This window comes from Formica exsecta, unplaced genomic scaffold, assembly GCF_003651465.1.
Source record: "Formica exsecta isolate Colony F162 unplaced genomic scaffold, ASM365146v1 scaffold175, whole genome shotgun sequence".
In the NCBI taxonomy this organism is placed as follows: domain Eukaryota; kingdom Metazoa; phylum Arthropoda; class Insecta; order Hymenoptera; family Formicidae; genus Formica; species Formica exsecta.
Genome location: NW_021849067.1, coordinates 198,736 through 225,372, shown reverse-complemented (window position 1 = coordinate 225,372; position 26,637 = coordinate 198,736). Strand labels below are relative to the sequence as shown.

Below are 26,637 nucleotides of genomic sequence, written 5' to 3'. Positions count from 1 at the left end.
ATCCAAAATGATAGAAAACGAGGTATTAGATCCCATTAGATCCAACAGATTCATTTCTCTTATCTCCGCTTTCCTCCGTTCCTTTCCTCCCCCGCAGTCTATCCTCGCTCCTATAATTTCGACCCTCTCGGAGGATCTCTCGGATTCGGATCCAATTCGATCGGCTTTGGCGCGACTCTTCGGATATAGGCGAATGGAATTTTCGACGTGGATTATTTTGCACTCGCGCTGTGTTTACGACGCGAGATAAAAGCGGAGGTCGATGCTGCGTGTAAAATGAAATGATCGATACGCCTATTTACATTATCCCACGACGGAAATACGTTGTTCGGGGACTAAATATCGCTCGTGTATCTCTGGCGTACACGCGCTTTTTCATTTACATCATGTAATCTTTTACAACGCCTTTCTCTAGTTGTCAGACGGTTACGTCGGCGTCATTTTTTTCTCTGTATCCCCTATGTCGCGCGGTATGTTTATTCAAATGAGAGGCTTGTAATTCGGCAATTCACCCGGCCGTGTAGCCCGATCGCATGACATTTCGTGTTATGCGTCCAGACATTCCATCCTAGAATTATTCTTATTCGTCAATATCCACTCCATAATGTATGAACGAAAAAATTATAAATATCTTTCGATAATTCTTTGGAAATTTAATAAATTTTTAAATATTTTAAATTTGAAGCTGACTTAAATTGATATTTTTATTACAGTTGAAAATTTCCGGCAATATAATAATAAGCAGATTTATCCTTTGGAAATGTTTAATGTTAAATTTTGATCAAATATTTTCAATTACAAGTTTTCTACGTTCATCTCCTTCCTATGCTTTCCCTGTCGTTGCCATCCGCGTCCAATCTCTCGCCTCCGTACCTACCTACCTACCCGTGAATTTAGTACCCCATTTTCTCATCGTAGATGCGAATTTTTCTTTAACGAAAAACTCTCGGACGTTTCCCTCGGCATCTAAATTTTTAATTTCGCAGTCCCCAGTACGCGATCCTTCCCGCGGGATTGATTTTCTCGGCGCCGACAACGACGACGACGACGGCGAGGACGAACGGCGGCTTTACGGCTTCGCGAATAAATCGCGCACTAGCTTTCGTTCGTTAAGTTCGTTTTCGGCCGACGATACGGATAAGCGCGTTACGATTTATTCTACCGACGAAGAAGATCGCGATCTCGGCGCCGTTTGCGCTTATGCGGGTTAAATTGCGCCATGGCGTTACGGCGGCCATGAGTTATTGCACTATGAAGCGCAAAAATAAACGTCCCTTGGCTTAGTTACTTGCCAGCTGACTGTGCCAAACGAAATATTCAAAGCAAACTGCCAAGGTATTTAGTATGTAGCGTATATTATTACGCACTAGGCTTTATTAAAATTTTCTTTTGCAAGAAAATTATTTCATTTTGCTTTAATATCAATATAAAATTGATTTAATGACATTCTACATAATATATATAAATGGTACTACGCATTACTATTGACACTTTATTAAATTTTAAATTATTTTTTTTTGTTTATTCACGCGCACAGAGTATTGTACAGATGAGATATTGCATACAAAATTTGTCGTTTGATTAAAGATACTTCTTTGACCCTATTTTATTTTGATTCCACACTTTTTTTCACTCTCACGAATTGTATCAAACGAATCTTTAATTCGACAAATGTTGATGCGAGGCATTTTTAAAAGTTCGCGACACATCATTTTGTTTTTTGTTTTTTTTTTTTTCGGGTAATTAGTATTTTTCTCGAGTACTTGAGCAAAGAGCCGGAGTTTGCCGAATTAACACATTTTTTAAGTACGTTTGGTTAGTGTATAAAATATTTAAATTTCGCCGTCGGTTTCGTGACTACCGTGGCACTCTCGAGCAGGAACTACAGCCGAAAGTAGGTCGAAGTAGACCGCAAAGTGAACGAGGTGGAAGTCTTAACAGAAACCGTCAAGATGATGTAGGGCTCCAACGAAGTTTGTCCTACCCATTTCGCTAAATTTCAGTTGCAACTGGCATTGATATTGTCAGCTAGCTGATGGATATTGCTTACATTAGGCAGCTCGTGTAACTTTGCAGATATAACGTCATGATCCACAACTTGTCTTGTGTTATTTAATATAATCACGAAATTAACATTGACCAATATCATCATATATATATATATATATATATAATTCTTTTTCCACTCGTTTATCTTAAATGATATGCGCTGCTCCATCGATAAATAGGTAATAGATTATTCGATAAAAACTTAAAGTCGATTATATTATATATTTTTTATGTTTTACACAGATTTATACATTTTAATAATAAATTATGTTTTATTGTCAAATGATGTATAAAAATCAAATTTTATTCACTGCATTTTTAATTTTATAAATGTACAGAAATAATATCCGTTTTATGTAAAATATATACGTAATGTAATTATTGAAATTTTAAAAACCTCTTCTCAAGTTCTGCCTATAATGATAATTAAAACTGAAATAATTGCTATTACGTATTTTAAATTATGTTATTGTAGCGAATAACGATTCATTGGGAGTGATGAGGAGAAATTTCGCGATATAAAGTACGAAATTAACATGTTATATCTGGCATAGCGTGTGGGATTGAGAAGATAACGATGAAAACGTGCGGAATTATTTGCCAATGTAAAAGTAATTATCGTCAGCTGCAACACATGTATACGGCATTGTCACCAATCCGGTTTTCATAATCGCAGCACGCTTCCTCGTAAATTTACCGGCACTATACATCATCAAAAAATATCGCTCCCCTGCTACATAGTGTTCGGTTGGAGAGTGGATGCTTTTTTAAATTTTACGACGGAGAACGACGTCGGGTAAGATCGACACGCATCGAGAGGCAAAGGAAATCAAGTGAGAAAATGTAGCGCGGGAAAAGAGTTTCCGAAAAGAAAAACAGAATCCGGTAAAAAGCCATCACTTTGTAATTATGGACGCGGAAAGCAAGCGGAATCACATACCTCGCTCGGACTCTTTATTTTCTGTGTGGATATTTTTTTTTGTCATCTAATATTATATTCGTACATTGAGCCGCTCGAGATTACGCTCAATGTATGTTTTTAGTTCCACGTGTCGTCGACATTTGCAATATAAGAGGGCTGTGTGTGATAAACACACAAATATGTATAACGTTAAGCGCAATAATGATAATAATAATATTACATCCAGCGGATAAAACTCATCTGTCTCGATTACTACCGAGTAGTTATACCGAGTTTATTCATTCATAATTTGAGTGGAGCCAGATAAGAGTGACTAAAAAGGAAGGTAATATTGAGAAGGAGACTTGGAAGAGTATCGCGAAGCATCTGATATAATGAGAAAAGGCCTCATACACAATAAGTTTTTTTTTTTAATAATTTTATTAACGAATTATTAGGCCATAATTCATAGCATCAGCTCTCATCTCAGCAATTTTAATCACATGCCGATTAACATCTCGCGTGTGGAATTAAAGTAATATACAAGTACGGATCATTAAATAGCTGAAAGTAACTGGATTTTATATATTATACAGCTAGAATTGTAGGCTTCAAAACTGTTAATTTCCATTTTAACGATAATAAATTTTTTTGGTAAATACAAAGATAATTTTCGCTTTATCAAGATTTTCAATCATTAATAAATCTCGCTAGAGCTAATCTAGTGTGCAATTAAACAGTAAATATGTTGTCTATTAATTACAAAAAAAATTATATCTGTATAGATTTGTAATTCGAGATTCAATTATCAAAATGTTTCTAATATATTAAAAAATTACAAGTTACAATTTTCTTTGAAGAATCTGTCCCTGAGATACATATCATCTGATGCTTTTAGGAGATGTAGTTTTTATACAAGTTGGTGAAATACAATTCGGCCGACATTTATCAAAGTAAAACGGGTTTGAAAATGATCGACGTGTATCGACGGCACGAGGGGGAAGGGGGAAGAAGAGAAGGTGGAGCACGCCGTCGTCGAAGGAGACGTAAAGGAGACTAGCGGGTGGTATCTCTTTGGGCGGGGGGTGAGATGTGGCAGATAGAAGGGGGATGCCACGAAGAAAGAGAAGAAGAGAGAAAGAGACAAAGATAGATAGAGAGAGAGAGAGAGAGAGCAGTTTGGCCCTGTAATTACGGACAAACAGGGAGGAAGCAGGGAGGATGGTGGGGACCGGAGGCGACGGGGTGGGACGCAGCGAGGGGAACCCTATAATCTTGGCGGGACCGCCCCTTGTTTGCTTGTATAATTACCCCCGTGGCCCTCCTTCGATGGGGCCCCGATGCCAGGGCCCGGGCCCCGGTTCCAATCCGCCGGCCCGTTCGTCATTTCGTTCGTTCCGTGCTCGGCCATAATGCCGATATCATTACCTAATGCACCGCGCATGCATTCGCGCTGCATGTTGCCCGCTGCTCGTGGCTGCTCCCTCGGCCTCACGATACTCTTTCCTCGTTCTCACTCCCCCCTTCTCCCTCTTGCCCGCCCCTCGCGCCAGGAGTAAGTCTTCCTTCCCGCGTTCCCCTCGTATCCCCCTCGTGCTCCGCGTCTCTCTCAACGATTTCTCAGGATTGACGTAATTGGCTTATTTGCATTGTTCCGTCTGCCTCTCCCCTGTAATGCGCGCGATGGATCATTCGCGAGCGAATCAAAGGGCCTGGGAGCAACAATGTTGCCCTCGCTACAGACAGCATAGAAGAGTGCGGACCGCGCGTCGCGCCGGCAGAGGTGTGTTTTCCGACCGTGGAATGAATGGAATTGAAATTCCTGAAAGCACGTGATGTTTTGACGGGAGGATCTCTCTATCGAGGATAGTTGCACGATTTCTTTACATGGCTATGAGCGTATCCGAGGGTCATTTTGGCGGAAAAAATTGGAATTTAAACGTTTCTCGCGAATCCTCTTATGTCCAGATATAAGTACACAAATAATTGTCTATTGTTGGTATTCATCGCCGATAACTTAAATATCAAGTGTTTGACGTTTCTACGAAATATATATACAGACGTGACATGGTCGAAGTAACAAGGATTACTCCGAGAATTACGTGCGGATGTCTATCGTTTTATGCGCGCTCGGTGCAACGCCAAAATTGTAGGAGACCGTTTATCTCTCGGTCGTGAAATTTTTACGAGAACGTGTGTGTTCCCAGGCCACGCTGTCTGTTTCTCCGCGAAAGTTTTGTCGGCGTAAATATTTCGCTAAGATGAAAATACGATGAGGTAATATTCTGGCTCGATGCAAGAGAGAAAGAGAGAGAGAGAGAGAGTAATCGGGTTTGCATCGAGTAATTTTTTTATTCGTCAAGTCCTCGTCCTCGAAGTAGGCGCATCTCGTTCAATCCCGCGATAATTTCGACGCAAGCTATCCCGTCGAATTTATGGGCCGAGAGGCTAGCCAAGACGATATTAAAATAAACCATTACTTCGGGAATGAATATGAACGAACGACTAAATTATTTCTTAAAAGCCTTCTCTCCCGAAACCGACCGCGCACTGAGTCGATTACATTAAATCAAATTAAGGTTCTCCTGCATTTTCATCCACGTCCCTCTCGACCCGCTCCCATCTTCTGCTTCTCCTTACTTCTTCGGCAGTCAGCTCTACCTTGGACCCTACCCAGGCCCGTGTAACCCATTAGCAAAATAGGATAATATTTCGGTCCCCGTTTCACCGATTCGCCGCCGAGCATCCTTCGTCGAGCGTCTTCGAATAAAAAACTGCTGTCCGATTATAACGTTGGCGGTTAAAACGAGGAAATTATCGGTTCCTACCAGTCCTGGCTTAATAAAAGCTGCTGAGAGCCGAGACTGCCAGAAACGGGGGTGCGCAGAAAATACGCCTTACAGTTTGCGACAATTTAAATATTTTACAGGAGAAACCGTTGTTCTCCTCCCCTTGATTCATAACTTATTTAATTTCTGTAATAAATATAAACTTCGAGTTAGAAGAAAGGGAAGAATTGCGACAAATTTCTTTGAACCACGAGAAAATAGATGACGTTCTGTATGTATCCTGAAAAATTATACTATTGAAATAATTTTATAACAAATTATCCAGATGAGACGATCAAACTAATTTTATTTATGATTTATTTAAATTCTATCGAGGCAAAGGTAAATTTTACTTAACACGCTTACAATTCGTTGACCCGTATGCGAGCGATTCCGATACGGGGAGTCGCCTCTCTATGAACATTAGAGTGGAATCAACACTTGTAGATGCGCGCAGTGTACGCGTTAAATTACAGAGGGGGAAGAATCGCGTTCGAAATTCTTGCCGCGAGGCATCGGATGCACCTAAAATTGCCGCCGGCACTCCGCTAATTGGGCTGCACGTTTCGCTAATTGAGATTCGCGGAATTGTGGTCGCCCAGAGTACCGCGAAATTCGACGTTCATCGCGAGCTGAGGCATCGAGACGCGTCGGCGCCAAGAATTCGCGCGATCGTCGTTCACTGTCGCAAGACGTGTTGATACTCTTAGAGTTTTTTTTTTTGTTTTCGCTGCTCTTTTCCGCTTTCCAAGACCTCCAACGGTCCGTATGTAGGTCGGTCGCCCTTTTCGTTGATCGTCGCTCGCTGAAAGCGACGTCGCGTTGACACGCGGTGCTATACTTTAACGATACGGCGCTGACGCGTCGCTTGGGGCTTGTAATTCACGGGGTGCGAGCTGACGTCCGCGGGACACTCGCGAGGACACCCTGCGGAGATACGCGGCTCCCTTTTTCCACCTCTCTCTTCTCTCCCGCGCTGCTCGTGGTATGCTTTTGATGTCGAAACGCACCCCGTACCTCCGAAGACTCCTGTTTTATGCTCTCTCACGGTGGAAATGTCAGGATGAGCTTTGCATCTTGGCGCAAAAAGCCCCCGGTCTTTGATGTCAGTTGCGAACGCGCAATTTAGACTCGCTGATTTTTAAAAGAGCGAATGTAAAAGATCCTTGGCTAATATAAGTCTTTCTTTATTTATTTTCCAATTACTTTATCGGACAAATTTGTTTATCCACTTTCAATATGTTTGATATGGTTCTCTGGATATTGATTCAATGGAATGCTTTACTTGTATAATATAAAATTTATTTTATTTCTATTATACGTTTCCGCGCGCGTACAGGTTATTAAAAGTGCAATTAACAGATTACATAAATTTTTCTTTTTTTGTTTCGTTATAAAATTATTATTATTATTGTAAATAATTATTTTTCAGAATACCATCTCGCTTCGCGAAAGAGAGAGATGAAAAAAAAAAAATAATAAAAACATCCCTGAAAATTCCTTTATTTATACAATTTATTATACACTTGAAATGTGAAACTTGCTAGCTTGTTTTTCGACAAATATTAGTTAATCAAGAAGTTATAATTTATATATAAATTTTTTTTTGATGATTTTAACAATTTTCACTTTATAAAGATTGCATCGTATAAATATATTAATGCGATAAAAGTATCGTCCAGTCCTTCTATCAAAATATCGTCTAATCTATCTATTTAAATCTAGACCATTTGTAATTGTATTTATAGAAATGAAGAATGATATCCACAGATGAAAAACATGAAGTATATGGTGAGTCAGATGCATCCAATCACCAGATGAATTTTTAGCCGTTAAAGCCAATACTTTTTTGACCCAGCATGATTATGGCGATGAATTGTACGACTTTTAAGGGGGCCCGGAAAACACCCTCTTCGCGCACGCATAACAATTACACAGAGGAAGGTTTTATTAGAGAGAGAGAGTAATCGGGTTTGCATCGAGTAATTTTTTTATTCGTCAAGTCCTCGTCCTCGAAGTAGGCGCATCTCGTTCAATCCCGCGATAATTTCGACGCAAGCTATCCCGTCGAATTTATGGGCCGAGAGGCTAGCCAAGACGATATTAAAATAAACCATTACTTCGGGAATGAATATGAACGAACGACTAAATTATTTCTTAAAAGCCTTCTCTCCCGAAACCGACCGCGCACTGAGTCGATTACATTAAATCAAATTAAGGTTCTCCTGCATTTTCATCCACGTCCCTCTCGACCCGCTCCCATCTTCTGCTTCTCCTTACTTCTTCGGCAGTCAGCTCTACCTTGGACCCTACCCAGGCCCGTGTAACCCATTAGCAAAATAGGATAATATTTCGGTCCCCGTTTCACCGATTCGCCGCCGAGCATCCTTCGTCGAGCGTCTTCGAATAAAAAACTGCTGTCCGATTATAACGTTGGCGGTTAAAACGAGGAAATTATCGGTTCCTACCAGTCCTGGCTTAATAAAAGCTGCTGAGAGCCGAGACTGCCAGAAACGGGGGTGCGCAGAAAATACGCCTTACAGTTTGCGACAATTTAAATATTTTACAGGAGAAACCGTTGTTCTCCTCCCCTTGATTCATAACTTATTTAATTTCTGTAATAAATATAAACTTCGAGTTAGAAGAAAGGGAAGAATTGCGACAAATTTCTTTGAACCACGAGAAAATAGATGACGTTCTGTATGTATCCTGAAAAATTATACTATTGAAATAATTTTATAACAAATTATCCAGATGAGACGATCAAACTAATTTTATTTATGATTTATTTAAATTCTATCGAGGCAAAGGTAAATTTTACTTAACACGCTTACAATTCGTTGACCCGTATGCGAGCGATTCCGATACGGGGAGTCGCCTCTCTATGAACATTAGAGTGGAATCAACACTTGTAGATGCGCGCAGTGTACGCGTTAAATTACAGAGGGGGAAGAATCGCGTTCGAAATTCTTGCCGCGAGGCATCGGATGCACCTAAAATTGCCGCCGGCACTCCGCTAATTGGGCTGCACGTTTCGCTAATTGAGATTCGCGGAATTGTGGTCGCCCAGAGTACGAAATTCGACGTTCATCGCGAGCTGAGGCATCGAGACGCGTCGGCGCCAAGAATTCGCGCGATCGTCGTTCACTGTCGCAAGACGTGTTGATACTCTTAGAGTTTTTTTTTTTGTTTTCGCTGCTCTTTTCCGCTTTCCAAGACCTCCAACGGTCCGTATGTAGGTCGCTCGCTGAAAGCGACGTCGCGTTGACACGCGGTGCTATACTTTAACGATACGGCGCTGACGCGTCGCTTGGGGCTTGTAATTCACGGGGTGCGAGCTGACGTCCGCGGGACACTCGCGAGGACACCCTGCGGAGATACGCGGCTCCCTTTTTCCACCTCTCTCTTCTCTCCCGCGCTGCTCGTGGTATGCTTTTGATGTCGAAACGCACCCCGTACCTCCGAAGACTCCTGTTTTATGCTCTCTCACGGTGGAAATGTCAGGATGAGCTTTGCATCTTGGCGCAAAAAGCCCCCGGTCTTTGATGTCAGTTGCGAACGCGCAATTTAGACTCGCTGATTTTTAAAAGAGCGAATGTAAAAGATCCTTGGCTAATATAAGTCTTTCTTTATTTATTTTCCAATTACTTTATCGGACAAATTTGTTTATCCACTTTCAATATGTTTGATATGGTTCTCTGGATATTGATTCAATGGAATGCTTTACTTGTATAATATAAAATTTATTTTATTTCTATTATACGTTTCCGCGCGCGTACAGGTTATTAAAAGTGCAATTAACAGATTACATAAATTTTTCTTTTTTTGTTTCGTTATAAAATTATTATTATTATTTTAAATAATTATTTTTCAGAATACCATCTCGCTTCGCGAAAGAGAGAGATGAAAAAAAAAAAATGATAAAAACATCCCTGAAAATTCCTTTATTTATACAATTTATTATACACTTGAAATGTGAAACTTGCTAGCTTGTTTTTCGACAAATATTAGTTAATCAAGAAGTTATAATTTATATATAAATTTTTTTTTGATGATTTTAACAATTTTCACTTTATAAAGATTGCATCGTATAAATATATTAATGCGATAAAAGTATCGTCCAGTCCTTCTATCAAAATATCGTCTAATCTATCTATTTAAATCTAGACCATTTGTAATTGTATTTATAGAAATGAAGAATGATATCCACAGATGAAAAACATGAAGTATATGGTGAGTCAGATGCATCCAATCACCAGATAAATTTTTAGCCGTTAAAGCCAATACTTTTTTGACCCAGCATGATTATGGCGATGAATTGTACGACTTTTAAGGGGGCCCGGAAAACACCCTCTTCGCGCACGCATAACAATTACACAGAGGAAGGTTTTATTTATGACGTCTCGATCTCCCTCGCAATTACCCTAGCGCAGAGATAATTGTGCAATCGTTTGGAAAATGCGAGCGAATCTATACTGTCGTCTATTTATCACGTGTTGTGATGCCGCCGTTCCATATCCTTGAATATCGCGTTGCTGGTGGAGAGACCGATAGGTTCCTCGCGACTAATCCGAGGACGGGCGAGAGCGCTCCGTCTTTGAGAAGGAAAAAAAGAACAATGAATTTTTAAAGAATAACAAATATACGCGCACGTAGAATATGTTCGTAGTCGTGTCAAAGTTGACGCAAGACCGGTAAAACGTTCTCTTCCCAGAAGGAGGCCTCCTTAATCTCTTGGATTATCTCCGTGTGCCAGTTGCTCGCTTCCAAAGCGCCTATTCGCGGCTCTTCTCTTCACTCTTACGTCCCTACGGCATAAATTACTACTCTTTAATCCACCAGCAAGAACGCGTTAAACCGTAAAAAATCATTCCGCCGATGCGCACTTCTTGAGATCCGAGATTAGCATGGCGACGTTGTTCTTCGTTCCCAGCGTATTTTCTCGGGTTCGTCGGACATCACGATAAAGTGTTCCCGACGTGCGGCAACTTTGTTTTGTTCGGGTTTGACAAATCGAGGAGCAAACACAACTATTTTTTACCGAGCGTGAGCGGAGAAAAAAATAGATATTCGTATAGAAATAGAAACTCGCACATCCTCGACAAGTTCTTGTTCCGATAGGATACAGGATTTACAAATACAAAAAAAAAATTATTCCCTTTTTCCTAATATCCTCCCTTGTAATTTTAGATCTTGTGTGTCCTGCGCAAGTCTGGTGGAAATGCACAGAATCTACCCCATTATATTTAGTGAACCGGAAGTCATAAAGCGTGCTGCTGTTTCGTTGAGAGAGATTATTTTAATCTTCTTAAATCGCATGCTAGCTGAAACATTTAAAAGCTGATTCACTGCTTCCCATGTTTAAATGATGTTCATTGTAACTCCCATCCATGATTTTCGTTGTATCGGAAAACAAAACGATACAAGTAGAGAACGTTATTGTCGTAACTTCTAATTAAAGGATTATTAAATTAGTTTCAACTGACTTGACCGATTCTAATTTTTTACGTACATATATATTTCTGTTGATACCACAAATTTTTGTCAAATAATTTTATTAATAAATTGTAATATTTTTATTCGTCTCAATATTCTACATGCTTCAGTTCTGAAAAGAGAGAAACGATATTCAAATTCCTTCTTATATTCGGTATCACACAAGAGCTAATTAACATCTGCAGTGCTATTGATTTAACGCGTGGTCAAATATGTACACAACCGAGAGTCAAGCGACATAAAACGACCTAATCGATACATGAAAGCGCTTCCAAGAAACGACGGTCTCTTTTCGACGCTTTTTAATCCACGTTATATGTTCACGGAAAGAAGCCGGACGCACAGGAAATGAAGAGACACGGAGAAAGAAACGGCGAAAAGCGAAGGGAAGAATTACTCCCTCCCCCTTTCCCTCCGCCTTCTCCTCTATCGCGTCTGTCTGGATATCCGTGGGGATTAGTGTGGCGACGTTGTTCTACGTTCGGGACAAGTTTGGACGACGGGGGGTGGAATGGGAGGAAGGGGGAGGGGGAGGGAGAGAATGCGTGGGCGTATGGCGAAAAGCCAGCGCCAGACAGCCACTTCGTTTTCTCTCCCGATGCCACCAGACAAATCGGAGTGTGTATATGCGCGACCGTCGGTCGTCGTTCCCGTTCCTCTCGCCGCGTTCGCACGCACGCACGCACGCACGCACGCACGCACGCTCGCTCGCCCGCCCGCACGCACACACGTGCACGCGTATTCGCACGCGTCGCCGTTGTCGCCACCAACACGGACGGCCGGTCGCATTCGGGGGATATGTAAGATTCCTGCCGCCCACGTCACGACAAATTGTTGCTCAGCTGATCGACCGACCCACCGCCGCTCGGTGAAACTTTAAATCCTCCACCTCTCCTTCTCTCTCTCTCTCTCTCTCTTCGTTTCCCTCTTTCTTTCCCTCTTTCTTTCCCTCTCTTCCCTTTTTTTTTTTTCTCTTTCTTCTCCGTTTTTGTCGAACGAGCCGATACACATTCGTATCGAGCCGTCGCAAAAAGAGAGGGAGAGAGAGAAAAAGAAAAAAAAAAGAGAGAAAGAGGGCCGTGCGCGAATGATTCATACTTTCGTGCGGCGGATGTAATGACAGTCCCGGTGGCAAATTGCCGGGACCCGGCAGCACTCCTCGTCAGAATGATTTATCAAGCATCGCGCAACCACCCGTGCGCCACGACCCTTCGCAAAGTTATGATTAGTACGCGCATAATGACAGCCGAATTAATCAATCCCGACGAGAAAGGGCGCGATCTGCTTGCTCTCGATGCTGGAGAGGAAGGAGGGTCGTGTCGTCGCTTGTTGACCCGCGCTCTCGTTTCTCCGGCTCGCGATCCGTGCAACGGCTAGGTTGACCGATTTCCGTGGGAGACGACTGATTCGAGTCGATACTCGCCATCGACGCGCGTCGACATCGACCGGGAAATCTCTGTTCCCGAGAATCCCATCCGACGGGAGAGCGGAAGTAAGAGGTTTCCGCACGGCTGCTGCCGTTTTCGCTCTTTCGATCCCGTCTCACTTATCTATCCGCGTTGCTGTTCCGGTTTCTGCAATGTCGACCCGAGTCGAATGCGCGACTGCGGCTGTCCGTCTTCATTCATATCCCTTTCTTCGCTCGCGCGATTCTGATCTTCTTCCACGGAGTCTCTTTTTCTCTCTCAAGCGCGCGCGCGTGTTCTCTTTTCCGTGTTTTACCTTTCGATCAGGAAGCAGGCAATCACTGAATGAGACGCGACCGGATCTGACGAGCGGTTTCGATTCATAAAGGATAGTCGATACGAATAGAACATTGCGAGCGCAAACGCGCAAAAACGTCTTTTGAAGTTTCTTTGGCCCGGCGGGAACCTCTCCGTTGATTTAATGGGTGCACGCGGTTTAAATGCCACATCAAACCTTCTTGCATCCGCTTTCTCTCCCGCGTTCCTCCCGCGTCCCTATCGTCGCAAACTTCGAATAAGAGTTCATCCCATAAATGACCTCTACGCGCACGCTATCGTTCCTCCGCGAGCACTATCGCTCTGCCACTCGGTCCTCGTAAGGGCTCGTTCCTCTCTCGAAAACCACGTCAAAGTTTTAAGTGAAGCGCCGAGGTCGAGATATCTTTACTGCGGCAGATGTCTTTCTTTCTCTCTCTTTTTCTCCATGGTTCTTGTGCCACTGCGTTGCACAATTGTTATCTCCATTAGTCGAATCATGAATTACGAGGTCGTAAATTCTTTTATCAAGACGCTCCTCCAATCTGTGGCTATTGAAACTAGTTGTTGTAATTTCCGATTGGAAACGATTAGCCATGCAAAGTATCTTTATTATTAGGAGTTTTAATCAAGAGTTGAAAAATATAGGTCTTTACATATATGTATATTACATACTTTTACATATTTTCAGTTATTTATTTATCGAAAAATTTTTTTGTGTAATTCTGTAAATATAATCCCATAGTAGCATATTCATCTCGATAAATAAATATATAGAACGAGAAAAATATAGATAATAAAAATGTAAAAAGTCATCTCCGTTTTGAAACGTTAAAAGAAATATGAATGTTCGCACACTTTTGATTAATTTTAAAATAAATTTTCGTTGAAAAGACCACATGTTTAGAACTAATGAATGCGAACGAATGAATGCGAAACATGGGAGCTCAAAAGATATTGTATAAAACTGGCGCAAGTAGAAAAAAATTAAATAACACAGTTTTATCCATTTAATAACTTCCTTTGCATATATATTTGTTTATCGCACAAATACAAAAACACAGTGGCAACAGTATTTTTATGTAAAAAACAATTTGGATAAAAGCAACCAAAATTGTTTATGACAATGAAATTGTGAATTTACCGGATTTTTAGCGAATTTATATTTCACTACATTCTGACCCTTTCATTAATTTTCGTGTTTCAGAAGCTGTATGTTCCTCATTATTTCATATGACGCCGCTTGGAGGTGCGCAATTATCGATTAACGAGATACACCTGTGTGCGAGAGACATACGCTACGTTTGCGAAACAACAAGTTACATTTACAATAAGGTACGCTCATTTGAAATATTTTCTCTTTTTTTAACGCTCTTTTTTAACTTCTATCTAAGCGCGGCTTGCATTCAGCGATGATGTGGAAACGCGTTATCGTGGCCTCTATGAACATAGAACGGCAATTACAATTAAGCCGGGACCGTCTGATAAGCCTTCCGTGAATGCGTGACGCGCTCGATATAGCTGTTGACATTTTTCCGTGCACACGGACATGAGCGACGCGAGCGGATGAGATACGAGAACACACGGGTCGTAAGAGGCTCTCGGATATGCTTTCCATAAGTTCGTGCAAAGGGGGGGCATCGTTTTTTTGCGACGAATGAAATAAGCCCGGATAATCTCGGCATCTAATTAGCAAAGTGAGTCATTAATATCGTTGCTTGATATATCGTACGATTGAAGGTCTAGCTTCGCTCGCGCGTCTGCAAAAATTACACATCCAAAAAGGGAAATAAATGTCAACCGTTATATAACAGACGTTTTAGCCGAGCATCCCTATTGTACGTTAAATTTTAAATCGCGCCGCTCTATCGGCGGCCGTTGATAAAATCGGCCGCTCGATAATTTTTCATCAAACAATGGACACCTCTCGGGCGAGCCCGGCTCAAACATACGTCACGAGCTTCAACGAAGTGAAAACATAATTTATCGGCGATTGTGTATAACTCATGAATTTATTCAACGCGGTGTCGCGCGACGTTTCGGTAGGTTAGCAATTCCGATAAAACGTATACCCCTCCCCCCTCCCCTGTATCTCATTTTGATCGAATTATCTTCTCCGCATTGAAACGCAGTGATACATCAAGCGCGCGGATCCATTCGGCGACGCGCCGCGAACGAAGGCCGTGTGCTGTTTCCAATTTAAAACGGTCTCACTCTCGTGCAGGAATCTCTCCGATCATACGAACGAGTCAGAATCTTACGCGCCTTGAACGAAAAATGCTACGCACGATTAATATCAATTAGCATAATTCGTAATATATTTTGAATTTGTCGAAAGATAATTCGAGTATAAGTTTTTCGACAAATTTCGTGGCAATTTCCAGACTACTTGTTGACTGATCGTAGAAATATTTTTTATTAAGGATAAAGCTATTTTTTGCTATCTCTCTTGCTAGTTTTTCAGAAGTATACATGAATAACGCGATTATTTGTCAGTCGATATATTTTACTTTAAAATACACGCTCGGTGCTTGCGAGAAGAAATTGATTTTGAAGTTATTAAAATCAAAAAGATCATTCCTAAAATATTTTTCGATAAATTTCCTGAAACATCCTATATCGAGTTCGTAAAATAAATTATTGTGCAATAGAATATCAGCTTTCGTGGCGGATAAAGGTGTTCAGAAACGAAAGAAATAACGGAGCGGTCCAGGAGAGAGAGCTGATGCTGGACGGTATCGCGGATCGCATCGCTTTTGCGCTATGGTTACACCGATTACATAAGAAGAATCTTGCACAAACGTCGGACGTTTTAAACTCTCTCTCTTTCTCTCGCACATTGTTGAACGCGCGAGAAAGTTGAGATCCATTTACACAGGTCGGAGGTCAAGGATGCAACGTATCTCCCTTTCTTTCTCTCTCGCGTTCCAAACTATAACTGTCGCATCGCGAAAAACAATGCAAACCTTGTATTATATTTCTTTCGGTTATATGATGACGCGGCGGTCGAGGCACGTCGACGTTGAACCAACAAACCGATAAAGACTCAATGTAGGTATCCACCGCTTACGACCGTTTAGAAAGTAAATTTTGTCCGGCCGTAGTCATTATGCCCGAGAGGTTGAACGCCGTGGTCCGTGGTCAAAGGTACCCCGTATTTTCGTGTACGCCCGTCGATTTTTTCCCCTCACCTGGTAAGCCCAGGCTGCCCCCGCTCGTTCCAATCAAAGACACGTCAAGAATCTTAACAAAGGGTAAGCATAATTCACCGCGCATATTGGTAGCCCGATCTTTGAGCTCGAGAGAAGAAACGAGAGAAAAAGAAAAAGCGAGAGGGGGTGAAAAAAGAATCAGAAGAGAAAAGTGAGAAAGGAAGAGAGAGAGAGAGAGAAAGAGCAGTGCAAGATAACAAACCCGGAGAGGTCGGGCAGGTCCGCCAAACTCGTGAAATATGCTCTCATATATCAATGGCACGCATATCAATTGCCACTACTGCCAACTGCCATGACTATAAAGCCAAACCAACTACGTCGATGGTGGCGAACGCCGTGAAATCGAACGGTCGAGAGGGAGGGGGTGCCGGATCTACCTGCTGGCCCAAGGGCCTGTTACCCACGATCGGCCTTTATTACCCATAAATTTGATATGATATGTGCAGAATATGATAATGGCTATCAACCTTGCAAAATTGCCGAAAGTCTCCTTCCACGGCTTTTTTCTTTCTTGCTTGTGTATTCTAATATACAAATACATATATTCTGTTCCGAAAGATGAACCGCTGGAGATTTTGATATAAAGATATTATGTAGTAGACATTAGAGCTGATATTATACACATACGCGAATCTAAATAATATCCGCTAATGCTTAAGAGTGTTTCACTCGCTATCTTTGAACCTCTCGACTTTTAAAAATTTTTTCTTGCGCGTGAATGTACCCTGTTTTTAAAAATAATTTCAAGCTAAGAATATAATTTTGAAAAGATCATATGTCGAGCGTTACGCAGGATATTCTTGAAAATCTTACAGTCATTTTAGATATAGTCAAATTAGGAATATTATTAAATCATTTTTCTAAAAGGAACATTTGTGCTATCGATGTTTTTCGCGTTATTTGCGAACCCAAAAAACGGATTAGGTATACGACCGCGAAATGGGATTGTCATAAACCATCTTCTACCCAAAGCACTTCTATTCTAATTCTCTTTCCCCTACTCTATATTTTCGCAGAGGCGTTAAGTAAATTTAGCAACGCGCCGCGACGTCGTACTCTCTGATTCGCGCGGATTTCTTCGAACGCATATGTCGTTTGCCGCATAAATTACGGCTCCTTAACCCTTTCGGCACTGCAACAACAATATGTGTTTTAGGATTTGGATTTCGAAAGACTAAAATAAACATTTTAATTTTCTTCTTACGTCTACTTTAAATTTATTCTAAATTATTTTTAACTATATTTTATTTAATTATATTTTTTTTTTGTAGATGTAAAGTTAAACTTTAGTTTTAGTTTATCTCGAAAGTTTTCCGCTATATTTATTGCGGAATTATAAAAATTTAAATCTTTTATGTGTCCTTATATATATATATATATATATATATATATATATATATATATATATATATATATATATATATATATATATATATATATATATATATATATATATATATATATATATATATATATATATATATATATATATATATATATATATATATATATATATATATATATATATATATATATATATATATATATATATATATATATATATATATATATATATATATATATATATATATATATATATATATATATATATATATATATATATATATATATATATATATATATATATATATATATATATATATATATATATATATATATATATATATATATAAATTAACACTTTTTTCACATCAGACATTAGTTATAAGTTCAAATGGCGTTAATTCTCATTTAACCGGATATTGCAAAGGGAAATCGCTCTCAATATGCCGAGCTGCAATTGACGGTTGGTCAACTTTTGAGTGCTCATTTAATTAGCGTCAACGCGGTCTGCGGATGGAAACGGTTCTTTGTAAGATCCAAAATAAATTTATGTGTCTTGGAGCGGAAAAACGGAAAGGTCAAAGTAAGCAGCGAATGTAAAAACGAGAATATATATTTAATGTTCTTAAAATATTCCAATTTTCTTTTATACAATATGAATTCTTGGATCAACGAGATTGACATTTCGATGAAAGAGAGCAATAAATTTTTATTCTAACAAAAATATTGAAAAGGCGATAATGCAACACTTACTGTTTTATAATTAATTGGATATTACTTTAGTGATTTTGCAAAATTATTTTTAGAATCACAAATAAATATGTAATAAAAATTTTTATACACATTCCATTTAATTTTAGACTTTAATGTAATTTTAATTTGATTTTTAAAGGAGAATATGTTAGAAAAATCCATCAGAAATACCGTTCAATCAAATTTCTGCTTTAGTAAGATTGGTTTTAAATTGATGAAAGAATTCGTAAATAAAAGGAAAAATATTTTTGCGCTTCTAGCTTCTGGGATGCCCTCTTATCGTATTTTTGCGCAAGAAAAGGATAAAAACATCTCTGTAAGAAAAGAAATGGAATGATTTCTTCCTCTCGCAATTGATAAACTATAGCATATTTTATGACTATAAAACACATATAATTGTGGCAATCAATTATTTCAGGGGAATTTATTTATGAATATTCTTGCTCGTATATACTTTTTTAATTTTCATATTAAGCATGTATTGTTTTCCCTTGTCATAATCAAAATACGAGATAATTTAATTTCTTATGCAATCCACAGCGCAAAAATAAACATTCTCAGTAATTAACGTTATATCAACGAATCAACGTTTATATCCAAAATGTTTTTTCTAGTCTAAATTTTATTTATTTTACAAATACACATTATTCAAATTACTTTGATACATTCCGACAGAAATGCGAGTCGTAAAATCTTCATAAATAATTTATTTTTCATTTGTCCTCGCGCGTAAAGAATTATTTTAATGGCGAAAGAGTTAAATATGCCAAATATTAACGACAAATGCTACAACTCACAGCTGTACGAGATATTACAGCATTATCGATGTAGTTTGTTTCGAAGACTCGCACGCGATTCGTCCTTCGCAAGATAATCTGCGCGACTCGAGGATACTTCCTCTTTCATACGGGCCCCTTGGGGATCGTGCCGAGGGAAAACGAGGAGAGCGAGATGCACGCGAGAAGAGTCCTTCCTCCCTTTCTCTTCTCCCCTCTTCCTCCCGTGCTAGGCCCAAGACGAAGCTAATGTTATTTTTTTACTAAAGGGAGTTGGCAGCCAGTTTGCTTTGCTCGCCTGCCTCGACGACCCTCCGCCCGTAGTGGGCGGAGGTTCGACTGTGCAAAATGACTTAATGAACGGTATCTTCCACTCGGGCTCTCTAATCATTCCGGGCACTTACTTCTTGCCGTCAGCCATTTACTTTCGCAACTAGCGCTTCTTGCCGCGCCCTCCCACCGTCCGCCGCCGGTCCTTTTTTTCCCCTCCGGTCTGCTCTCCGACGAGATTCGATAATTACGGGAAAATCCGGCGGGAGAACCACCTACGTGGAGAGAGATCTCCGCTCCGGAGATCGCGTGCGCAGCTGCCTTTTTCCAGCTCGACCCGGCCCCGCGCGCCTCTTTCCATAGGGTTGATCTTAGAGGGGATCTCTACTCTTCTGTGCGCCGTCGACTTGACGCTGAGCGGCGATCGCGAGCGATTTTAAAAGAGGATTTGCATATCCGCGCGCGTTTCGATTTGGCTCCGGGCCGATATTTCCTTTTACTCGCAATCAGTCGAAGAGAGAAGCGCTGACAGAGCGTTATTTAAAAAGTTATAATATCTTTTTTAATGTTACTTTATCTTCCGTGACGTAATCTCGGAATCCCGAGTATCTGGGTCCTTTGGAATCTTCCTCGAATTAACATTTGTCGTATGATAATACCATTAATTATAGTGAAAACAAAATTATCTGCGAATAAAAAAATGTTCCTTTTCTTTATACGTATATGTGTAGTAATTATTTAATATATAAAAGAGAGAGTGTTATTAAATAAAGGGCCAAATAGTAGCGATGGTTAGATCCAATAAATTTCCTTCTAATTGGCTATCTTCTATATTCTTCCCCTCCATTATCTTTCGGTACCCTTCAATTATGTGCAGAATATAGCGATCGATTTCGACCTAATGCTCTTCTTCGAAAGGAAAAAGTTATGAAAACAGTTGTGCTTGTGTTTTATCTCGTCGATTACAATACTTCCATAATATAATAGGAAATAATACCTAAGATATATCTTACTATAGAAAATCATTTTTATTATTTTGTGTCATCTTATCGACAATCTCGATAAATCCGATCAACTCGAATAAATACGAAAGAATGTCTAAACATTAATATTTCGCTATCTTTTCTCGGTTAAAAAAAAAAAAACATAAAGTATAATATTAAACATAGTACCCTTATCAACAACTCCGACAATTGTTGATACCAAACTCGAATTAACATATCTGAAGAAAAAATAGGTCCGTATGTTATTAATGCGACTCACACCTCGAGAACGGGCTAAATTATGAGCATCCGACGTATCATCTCTCTTTCTCTCTCTCTCTCTCTCTCTCTCTCTCTCTCTTTCTCGCGCATATAAAAACTGATTGGCGCGAGGAACGAGCGAGCTTTCGCCTGTCGGCTGGTGCGGCTGCCTCGTTACTGCAAGGCAACGACTCGTAGCGCAGGATACAGTTGCAAATTGAAACTCGGCCGCTAGAGAGAGAGAGAGAAAGAAAGAAAAAGAGAGAGAGAGAGAGAGAGAGTGCCGTCCGGCGACCCTCCCGACGGGTCGGGAGGCAGGAAAAAAAATGCGGAGGGACAATCGTCGGCCTCGGACAGACTCATAACTTATAAATTAGATTCATGTCGTCGGCGGGAAGAGAGAGTGCGTGCGCGCGCTTGTGTGTCGACGTGTCGACGTATAGCCTGAGGTCCATTCGCGGGCCTCACAAATATATATTATGACGCCGCGGTCCGCATTCTTCGCGAAACGCAATAGCACCTCTCCATTCGCGCTCTCTCTCTCTCTCTCTTTCTTCGCAAAAGCGTGTGTGGGTGCGCACACATCCGCACATGCTTCTTCTCTTTCTCTCGCTCGTGTATAGTAGGTGGCTGTAAACGCAACGAAAGGGGAAAGGGAGGTATTAATATTGCATTCGGGACCATCTGGCGACACGGCGGGTTATTAAAATGTAAACTTCATTATCATTCTCGGCTGTAATTAGATTTTTTTCACCTTCGCCCGCCTTCGCGAACACCCATCCTCCCGCGCTCTGTCGCGTCTCGGCACCGGAGTTGTGTATCAGCGGGATCTCATTTCGATGGAAAAAAGGCGAGAACGGGATCGAAAGAGATAGAGATAGAGGGAAAACGAGAGGGAGAAAGATGAAAGAATCGTTTCTCTGACGGGCGTTCGTCTCTCTCGAATTCCGAATCTCCCGTTTCGATTTCGACGTTTCGATTTTGCCTGGCCAGCGTTCCGCGAGGGCTGATTTCTTGAGAGCTTCCGGTCCCGGTTCTCCCTTGTGCCTCTCCTGCATTTGCTTTGGGATTCGATGGAGAGTTTTCAAATTATCCAGTCGACGTAATTCGCCGGATTCGTTGTCGAGTGGGCGTTGTCGAGAGGTTGCACGATATCGCTGATTAAATTACAGGCATCGGGTATACGTGTTCCAATTGCCGTTTCATATCTGCTGTTTTTTTTTCTGCACTCACGTATTGAGAAACATTGAGAATCTTATGTATATGTATAAAGGGTGCGTATATTAGAAGATGCTCTTAATTACTGAGAGTAGGATTCGACATCGACTTTTTCGGCGAATGTTCTAAAACAGACTCGACTATGGAATTTTTTTCAGCTGAAGAAAGTTAAATTTCAGGAATACACAAACTTATCTAGTATCTAACAAAAATTAAAAAAATCGGGAAAAGACATTACATTCAATTAAATGTTGCATATTAATTAAGAATTGACTTTAAATCCGTCAAGAATCCATAAATAAAAGAATGTGATATCTAATGTAAAAGTTGGCTCGAAGTTAATCTTTCGAATTACTTTTGTCAATTTTTTATACATGAGGAACAAGTAACTTTCGCCTTTTCTGGAAGAATTTTTATTTAAAAATAGCCATTAATTATGTAATTATATGATTGTGACATTTTGATTCGTATTTGCACTTGAAAGATTGGACGGTTGAATGTTTAATCTCGGAGCGCTCTGCTTTGCGTCTTTATGTGCTAAACGTAAAAGGACATGGCGCTATAAATAGGATTCTAGTGCCCTTGACGAGTGATAATTGCGCTTCCGACGGAAATAACGTACCCTCACCTAATTCCACGAGCGCAATTTTCCGAGATTAACGTCGATCTGCGACGCGGAGCGACGTTAAATATCGTAAGCGGCTCGAGATCTCGCTTAATGCCCCGATAACGACGCGATTGCCTATACTAAACACAATCATATCAAGACCATTACTCACAAGCTTTTATTAATATTACACACAATTTCCACTTATAATATATATACATCACTCATACAACCGTACATACAACCGTAATTTTCATTATTCGTTAGCGCGACATCGATGAACGAGATCGCGGTTTATCTCGCAACAATCACACGAGTGGCAGATAATTGCGCGCAAATTGGCTTTTACGATCTCGCGATAATCAGTAGAGTACGATTACACACACATACGCGATAATGAAACGCGCGATCTTATTGCGGTCGATAAATCGTGAATCGTAATTGATAGCGGACGGTTCGCGATGCGACGGCGACAATGCTCGGGACGAGAGACGGGTCGGTCGAATCAAAGTACCGCACGCAGGAAGTCTGTACATACTGGCGCGCGGAAACACAAGGACGCGGTTTCAGGATTGACTGTTCTACGAGCGGAACAACAATGGCCGTCGCCGTCTGCAACAATGCCTCGCCGGAGCCACTTTGGTTAATTAATTACCCGTCTCTCTCTCTCTCTCTCTCTTTGTTGACGAGCGTGCGCGGGCCGATCCCCATATTCGGCGGCTTTCCGTCTGAATTAATTAATGGCGCGATCCGCCGGCGAGCGGGATAAAATCCCTAATTTCGAGAGGGCGGGAGAGGAGGAGATCCGCGCGAGCGACAGAAACGAGATAAAAGGCACGTTGAATCAGACTGATTAAATTCATTATACAGAATACGTTTGTAGAATTATTCTTTCGATCTAAATGTCGATATTTTTTTTTCTTCTTTTTTTTTTTTTTTTTTTTTTTTAGAGTGGAACACATAAATTCTCGATATACAACGAGTTAAATAATAAACCGATGAATCCTGTACGATAATTGCGAAACGTTGACGACCTCGCTTCCGATGAAAATGCGTAATGCGCTTGTTTGCTTTTCTCGGCGAATGCATAACTGCGTCGATAACGAATGATTGAATTGCGTTACGACCGCATCGCGATGTTACGAGCGAAACTTTGTGGGTAAAAAACCAACTATTGGCAGTAACGGTATAATATCCCTCAATCGATCGTTTATAGGAGAACCTATAGTAATAACAGCATAATTTATCGGAAAGTTTTTTACGGAGCCGGTAGGACTTGAATAATTTTTCCGCGTGCACACGTTACCCCCTCGCGGACATTTTCCGCAAAGGCGGCTCCAAAACGATGCTTTCATTCGGCAAATACATATTCGCTCGAGACGGAGTGTGGACGGGGCAATGCACGAGATATCATTGTATGCGACAACGCAGCTAAACGCGTCGGGGACAAATGCGCGGCGCATTTTGGTATCGTTGAATATTTGACGAGCATGTGCGAGAACGCAACGTTGGCTGCTGAGCTGGGTTCAGAAAGAGAGAAAGAGACAGAGACGCGGTATAATGCCGGGCGCAACGTCAACCTAGACTTTATAAACAACGCGCGTCCATTCCTTTAAATTGCATAACGAAAAGTGCATTCCTTGAACGAGCGAGAATATGGAAACTCAGTTTCGGAACTGGCCCCTGGTTAACTTTGAACATGCTCTTGCCTTCGAGAAAAGAACTCTGGAAACAGTTCAAATTAAATTGCGTGAGAGATCCTGTTTACCGTGTGCCGAGTAGCGTAAACGTTTTCCCTTCAATTACATCAGTGAACTTTGAAGCCGATGATGCGTCGAATTGGTCTCGTTTCATCGATCTCGCTTAAAATGTCAGCCTCTCACGATATTATGTGATGGATGTATCAAACGCGTCATAGTGTATGTTAGTTTTTTATATTCTGTACACTGTGCTTGAACCATACACACGTTGTGTGTTAACATCAAAATTTCACGTAATAAACGTATTCCAATTTTATACTTTAAAATTTTGCTGGGATTTATATAATCCGGTAACACATTTCACAGATACACATATAAATGGCTCTTTATTCTCAAATTATCGTGAATGGATTAAAATATAAATCGTGAAACACGTATGGATTTATACATATCTCTATCCTGCTAAAATTTTTATTTCGCACATAATTATTCGTATTATATACACTCGTACGATTGGCGTAAAAGAAATTCGAAATTGATGATGAAAAATATTAATCCATTTATTTAATATTTGAGCAAATAAAGTATAATTGAATAAAGAACGATAATTTTATTATTTTATGCGAAACGATAAATATCGCAGATAATGAGGGAAGTGTAAAGCGTAAAATATGTTATGGGCTGCCCGTAAAAATAAATAAAAATCCATAAAACGCCAACGAAATTGTAGGATAAGCCGAATGTATCGGCTCTCTTTCCGTTGGCCGCATTCCCAGATTTGGCTTGGTCTCCAATTGCGTGTTCGCGATTGGACAATAAATAATTTTGCACCATTCGTGTTGTACACAATAAATAATAAAGTGTATACTAGTACGTCGAAATACGCGCTTGTGGTAGAAACGCGTATCTAAAAAAATATGAAGCTTGCACCATTAATAATCTCAGAATCGAATATATTTTACGGCGGATTTATGGATTTTGCTGTCTCAAGTTCCGGTAAAAAAAAAAGAAATATGTGTAAAAAAAAACGCCGTGTAAGCCGACGTTTTTGCAATGTTTGTACTCGATTAATATTAATCGATCGGATAATATTGCCATTGATTGCTAATTTGATTGTCGAATATATTATCGTCAAAATAATATCTCTTTTGTATATGACATATAATGCAATTTATTTTCTAAATTAAATTTGTCAAACCGTACAGAATTATTCAAAAGCAAAAAAAAAAATTGTATAAAATGAAGTGCCCCAGAATATTTTCACAAAAAGGAATAGATATTTCACGGAAAGGACAGTTTACCTGAATATTTTGATCTCTCTGCATAAAAATACTTCATCATATCAAATAGATTAACTTTTTATTGGACGTATGTCAGATTATTTGATACGGAAGAATGTCCATCAAAGTGGCAAGTCAACGTGTTATTGTCAACATAATATAGATACCTTTAGGATGACTAAGCGATTATGGCCGCATATTTTTATGCCCCTTTTATCACACACACGGATTGCTCGGGTTACGAGAATACGTCGGTCCAAGCCGGAGAGAATTCGGTTCTTTGGCCGACATACAAGCGCAATCAACGTGAATGGCCCTGCAATAACAAAGATCGCATTCATGGGATTAGAGAAGCCTTCTTCTTCTGCGTGCCAAGTGATATAAGAAAGTCTGAGGGATAGGATACGCGATGCTATTTGGTTTTAATTATGTACTTTGTTGCGTTATCTACGATTGCAACGCATTGAACGAAGCGTCGAAATGCGAGGAACCGCTATCTTTTAATCGCACAATAATTACGATTCATTTAATAGCTACGAAACAGACTGCACGATAATTGAATCCACGAAATATATCGACACAGCATCTCAGAAATTACGAGTAATAAATCAACGTTGATTTTTTAGTTACTATAACAGTTTTTAACATTTATAGTTGATGAAAATATGAGATACGATGTATTATAGACTAAATATCATGGGATTAGAGAAGCCTTCTTCTTCTGCGTGCCAAGTGATATAAGAAAGTCTGAGGGATAGGATACGCGATGCTATTTGGTTTTAATTATGTACTTTGTTGCGTTATCTACGATTGCAACGCATTGAACGAAGCGTCGAAATGCGAGGAACCGCTATCTTTTAATCGCACAATAATTACGATTCATTTAATAGCTACGAAACAGACTGCACGATAATTGAATCCACGAAATATATTCGCGAAATATATCGACACAGCATCTCAGAAATTACGATTAATAAATCAACGTTGATTTTTTAGTTACTATAACAGTTTTTAATATTTATAGTTGATGAAAATATGAGATACGATGTATTATAGACTAAATATCAAATGAAATGTGACGTCTTTTAATAAATGAAGAAACACATGTTATGCTTTTTTTTTTCTCTAGAAATGAGATAGATATAGATGCTTAAGCATATGACCTTTTTATCTAAAATACAAATTTTCTTTTACTTTATATAAGCGTATTGACATTTCTGATTAAATATATATACTAT

General features: G+C 39.9%; 1 long non-coding RNA gene across 1 annotated transcript in view; it reads left to right on the top strand.

The window, feature by feature from the left end:
* Window positions 1-26,637, top strand: part of LOC115233457 — a 161,630-nt gene that overhangs the window by 59,542 nt on the left and 75,451 nt on the right. Inside the window, exon 3 of the long non-coding RNA XR_003883778.1 lies at window positions 14,203-14,330. This is a non-coding gene — a long non-coding RNA (uncharacterized LOC115233457). The remainder of the gene's footprint in view (window positions 1-14,202; window positions 14,331-26,637) is intronic.